The sequence below is a fragment of the Triturus cristatus genome, chromosome 8, assembly GCF_964204655.1.
Source record: "Triturus cristatus chromosome 8, aTriCri1.1, whole genome shotgun sequence".
Lineage (NCBI taxonomy): Eukaryota > Metazoa > Chordata > Amphibia > Caudata > Salamandridae > Triturus > Triturus cristatus.
This window is the reverse complement of record NC_140591.1, coordinates 1056553955-1056560154: the sequence shown is the minus strand read 5'-3', so window position 1 is coordinate 1056560154 and position 6200 is coordinate 1056553955. Positions and strand designations below refer to the sequence as shown.

The 6200-nt window shown below is 39.2% G+C and overlaps 1 pseudogene; it reads right to left on the bottom strand.

The window, feature by feature from the left end:
- Positions 1-1073: 1073 nt before the first annotated feature.
- LOC146805374 (uncharacterized) lies at positions 1074-2488 on the bottom strand (annotated as a pseudogene).
- Between the last annotated feature and the right edge of the window lie 3712 nt (positions 2489-6200).

Sequence of the window (6200 nt, the reverse complement as noted above, 5' to 3'; positions counted from 1 at the left end):
ACAATATTTTTACATTATAGAGGGAACCTAAGAAGGAAAAAACTGCGGTAAGGTAAGTAAGATTTTATTAAGATTATTTGATAAACAAAGAAAGTACGTTTTGGAGAATGGATGGAAAAAAAAGAAAATAATTGCTTATTACATAAAAAAACTTTATTGATCATTTTCAAACAACAGATTAATATTTGTATTCGTTGTTATGTGAATACATTTGGAAAATATATTTCTTTTATTGGAACATACATTTAGAAAGTGTTTAGTAAAACATTTGCATTTAATTTACAAAAAAAGGATTTGAATGATGAAGTAATAGACAAATTATAAATCTTGTTACAGATGATGAAGAAGGAATAGTTATTTGAAGGCTTCCAAGGTTACTGAAAGCTTCCTAAGGATGTCCAGCAGGAAGAAACAACTGCGCAAAGGTAATATAATAATGTACATTATATATAAAAAACAAAATCAGGATAAATATAGTGTAAGGATAGAGGAGGGAGGTTGAAAATAATGTAATATGTTTAAAAATTAATTATAAAATAAAAAAATAAATGTAACATATTCCTATGCATGTTGATGTTAATACACCTAGTATTTACAATTAAAAGTACACATTTTGAACCCCCAAAAATTATAAGATGTCATTAAATGGTGAAGAGTATTTTAGTAAAATTAAAGTGAACTTTTGAATTTAAAAAAATACTTTTCGTAATAAAGGGCAGCGAATAAAACAAAAAGAACATTTTAATATGAGACAATCATCATAGCCAGATTGTGAATTTGGCTGTAGATTTATGTAAAATTCTTTAGAAAATATTGTTTGTGGAATGAGGGAAATGAAAAATAGTGGTTTTTAAAGTCATTTGTAACGGTATGTATTATTTAAAAAGTTAAAGAAGTACATTTCAATGTAGTTCAAAATTGATTTGTAAAAATAAATAGGGTTTAGAATTCAATAAAAGCATGTTTTAGAAATGTAAAAAATAAATAATAGTATTACAGAAAACATTAATATTTTTATTTTTATTTATTTTATAAAAAACAGGCAAATAACGAACAGATGTAAAAGGGTAGTATTAGTAGTGTAGGATGTGCGCCATATTGTCCAGTTAGTCTGAGGCCACCATCAACAAAAACTGTTGAATATGTCCCAATAGTCTCTCTGACATTTCCTTTGTTTTTTTGGAGGTACGTGGATTCAGACTTCCTGACAAAGACTGGGCAATCCTCATTTCTTGGAAACTTTGCTCCTTCCTCAAAATTTCCAAAAAATGATAAAAATTGGGATGTGATTTACCAATTGATTTATTGAAGGAGTTGTGCCATCCCTCAATGGCATTATTGGTTTTTGCTCCACCCTCTAAGCAGGTTGTGTAGCAGTTCCAAATATGGATAGGAAACCTCGGGTTCCTCCTGCGGCCTGACCTGCTTAGATGGCCAATCCAAGTGTCTTCGAAGTAATTTAGTATGGGGCCTAATTTATCCTCATTTGACACAAAATATTCAGATTCTGAAATTGATGTGTAGTACTCTTCTACACAGTCGGGTGGAACAAAACACAATGCAGTGAGTTTTTTTAATTCAAACTGAAGTTTACTATCAGTTATATACTCCTCAACTAAGGATGTTTTTTTAATCTTGCGCCAATAGGCCTGAGAAACGTGGAAAAAACATCCTTGAATTTGGGTTTCCGTAAAGGTTTTGGAAATGGTGTTAATCATAGATAATTCATAGTCAATTATAACTTTTCTCTGACTTTTGTTATTTGTTTTGGTTTTTATTACTGATAAAAATTCAGTACAGGTTGAGGAATGTTTATCTGGAAGTATACTATAGACTAAAGGTACTACTGTCTGGTTAATATAGGCATGAATAGTGTATATTGTGAAAATGGATGGGGCGTGGATTTAAACGTACCATCCATCATCCAAATATCACTACTTTCTAATTTTAGTAGGTTACGTGGTCTGCTAAAAATTAATAGTCGTTTTTGAGGGTTTTTGCTGTCGTACAAGAGAAAGGTTTCATTAGTTACAGATAGTGTTAGTTCATGAGGAATTACAATATCAGAAAAGGTCTGTGGAGTTATGCGTTGCGGGTTATTTGCCTGTTTTTGACGTTGTATAATCCTTCTCAGATTGTGAATACTAGGCATTGAACTAGCAACATGCATAGGAATATGTTGAGAAATCTCCCTCAAAATAGAACCACAGGGGTCATTGGAGGTGGATGCCAGATTTTTCATTTGATTTATATTTTCTCTAATTTCAATCTCCATTGCAGAGGCAGAGTGGTTATGTTCTGTGGTTTTCTCCACAACATTTACCATTGTTACCGCTCTGCCTCTGCAATGTGGTGAATGATATTGTACACACCTCCAATGACTCCTGGGTTCTGTAAGTCTATCCTTACAATATAGATAGCCAGCAAAATTAAGTAAACGATTCCCTTTCGCAGATGTAATATATGTTGCCTCTCTTGTACCGGACATGACTTCAAAATCTGAAAAATATAAGTAGATTGTTTAAAAAAAGAATAGAAAAGATTTTTCGTTTACAAAAAAAATATTTACTTGTAATTCTTTGCATTTTGACTTTATACATTCAGTTAATCACTCTTTTGTGAAAGAAAATATTGTGTCTGACTTACACTGTGTTACACAAACACTTTGGTCTTAGCATTGTTATGTTGCTTCCATACAATGAGCAACATGTTATCTGTTGCATATAAAATTTGGAGTTTGATTATCTAGCTTGCACCTGTACACCGTCCAAAAATTTCACTAATGAAGTTAGAATAGTTATCTGGCACCGCCACACTGACCAACACTTTCCCTACTGAAGACACCCCCTGGAGTAAGATTAGTTATCTGGCACCGTCACACTGACCAACACTTTCCCTACTAAAGACACCCTCTGGAGTTAGAATAGTTATCTGGGACCAATACATTTACAATCACTTTCCATGCTGAAGACACACACTTGACTAAAAATACTTATGTTTCACCCTTGCAGTGCATATCCTGAATCTCAACTGGAAAAACAAAGTGTTTGTATATGTTATTTTTCTTTTTATCCTCACCTCTTTAATGTGACCTTGATGTTGTTTTTGTTGTGGTCAAATTCAGCGGCAGCGTCGATGTGGTTTAAATTTGGGAAATTGATGATAATTCAATGCTGATCTAATGGATTGCTGTTGAGAAAAAAAAGTTTTTCACTTCTCATATGAAAAAAGATATCTGGCACCGCCACACTGACCAATACTTTCCCTTGTGAAGACACCCCCTGTAGTAAGAATAGTTATCTGGCACCGCCACACTGACCAACACTTGCCCTACTAAACACACCCTCTGCAGTTAGAATAGTTATCTGGCACCGCCACACTAACCAATACTTTCCCTACTGAAGACACCCCCTGGTGTAAGAATAGTTATCTGGCACCGCCACATTGACCAACACTTTCCCTAGTGAAGACACCCCCTGGGGTAAGAATAGTTATCTGGCACCCCCACACTGACCAACACTTTCCCTACTGAAGACACCCCCTGGAGTTGGAATAGTTATCTGGCACCGCCACACTGACCAACACTTTCCCTACTGAAGACACCCACTGGAGTAAGAATAGTTATCTGGCACCGCCACACTGACCAACACTTTCCCTACTGAAGACACCCCCTGGAGTTGGAATAGTTATCTGGCACCGCCACCTTGACCAACACTTTCCATACTGAAGGCACCCCATGGAGTAGGAATAGTTATCTGGCACCGCCACACTGACCAACATTTTCCCTAGTAAAGACACCCGCTGGAGTTAGAATAGTTATCTGGCACTGCCACACTGACCAACACTTTCTCTACTGAAGACACCACCTGGAGTAGCAATAGTTATCTGGCACTGCCACACTGACCAACACTTTCCCTACTGAAGACACCCCCTGGAGTAAGAATAGTTATCTGGCACCGCCACACTGACCAACACTTTCCCTACTGAAGACACCCCCTGGAGTAATAATAGTTATCTGGCACCGCCACACTGACAAACACTTTCCCTACTGAAGACACCCCCTGGAGATAGAATAGTTATCTGGCACCGCCACACTGACCAACATTTTCCCTACTGAAGACACCCCCTGCAGTAAGAAGAGTTATCTGGCACCACCACACTGACCAACACTTTCCCGACTGAAGACACCCCCTGGAGTTGGAATAGTTATCTGCCACCACCACACTGACCAACACTTTCCCTACTAAAGACACCCCCTGGAGTAAGAATAGTTATCTGGCACCGCCACACTGACCAACACTTTCCCTACTAAAGACACCCTCTGGAGTTAGAATAGTTATCTGGGACCAATACATTTACAATCACTCTCCATGCTGAAGACACACACTTGACTAAAAATACTTATGTTTCACCCTTGCAGTGCATATCCTGAATCTCAACTGGAAAAACAAAGTGTCTGTATATATTATTTTTCTTTTTATCCTCACCTCTTTAATGTGACCTTGATGTTGTTTTTGTTGTGGTCAAATTCAGCGGCAGCGTTGATGTGGTTTAAATTTGGGAAATCGATGATAATTCAATGCTGATCTAATGGATTGCTGTTGAGAAAAAAAAGTTTTTCACTTCTCATATGAAAAAAGATATCTGGCACCGCCACACTGACCAACACTTTCCCTTGTGAAGACACCCCCTAGAGTAAGAATGGTTATCTGGCACCGCCACACTGACCAACACTTGCCCTACTAAAGACACCCTCTGCAGTTAGAATAGTTATCTGGCACCGCCACACTAACCAATAATTTCCCTACTGAAGACACCCCCTGGTGTAAGAATAGTTATCTGGCACCGCCACATTGACCAACACTTTCCCTAGTGAAGACACCCCCTGGAGTAAGAATAGTTATCTGGCACCGCCACACTGACCAACACTTTCCCTACTGAAGACACCCCCTGAAATTGGAATAGTTATCTGGCAGCGCCACACTGACCAACACTTTCCCTACTGAAGACACCCACTGGAGTAAGAATAGTTATCTGGCACCGCCACACTGACCAACACTTTCCCTACTGAAGACACCCCCTGGAGTTGGAATAGTTATCTGGCACCGCCACCCTGACCAACACTTTCCATACTGAAGGCACCCCATGGAGTAGGAATAGTTATCTGGCACCGCCACACTGACCAACACTTTCCCTAGTGAAGACACCCGCTGGAGTTAGAATAGTTATCTGGCACTGCCACACTGACCAACACTTTCCCTACTGAAGACACCACCTGGAGTAACAATAGTTATCTGGCACTGCCACACTGACCAACACTTTCCCTACTGAAGACACCCCCTGGAGTAAGAATAGTTATCTGGCACCGCCACACTGACCAACACTTTCCCTACTGAAGACACCCCCTGGAGTAATAATAGTTATCTGGCACCGCCACACTGACCAACACTTTCCCTACTGAAGACACCCCCTGGAGATAGAATAGTTATCTGGCACCGCCACACTGACCAACATTTTCCCTACTGAAGACACCCCCTGCAGTAAGAAGAGTTATCTGGCACCACCACATTGACCAACACTTTCCCTACTGAAGACACCCCCTGCAGTAAGAAGAGTTATCTGGCACCACCACACTGACCAACACTTTCCCGACTGAAGACACCCCCTGGAGTTGGAATAGTTATCTGCCACCACCACACTGACCAACACTTTCCCTACTAAAGACACCCCCTGGAGTAAGAACAGTGATCTGGCACCGCCACACTGACCAACACTTTCCCTACTAAAGACACCCTCTGGAGTTAGAATAGTTATCTGGGACCAATACATTTACAGTCACTTTCCATGCTGAAGACACACACTTGACTAAAAATACTTATGTTTCACCCTTGCAGTGCATATCCTGAATCTCAACTGGAAAAACAAAGTGTCTGTATATGTTATTTTTCTTTTCATCCTCACCTCTTTAATGTGACCTTGATGTTGTTTTTGTTGTGGTCAAATTCAGTGGCAGCGTTGATGTGGTTTAAATTTGGGAAATTGATGATAATTCAATGCTGATCTAATGGATTGCTGTTGAGAAAAAAAAGTTTTTCACTTCTCATATGAAAAAAGATATCTGGCACCGCCACACTGACCAACACTTTCCCTTGTGAAGACACCCCCTGGAGTAAGAATAGTTATCTGGCACCGCCACACTG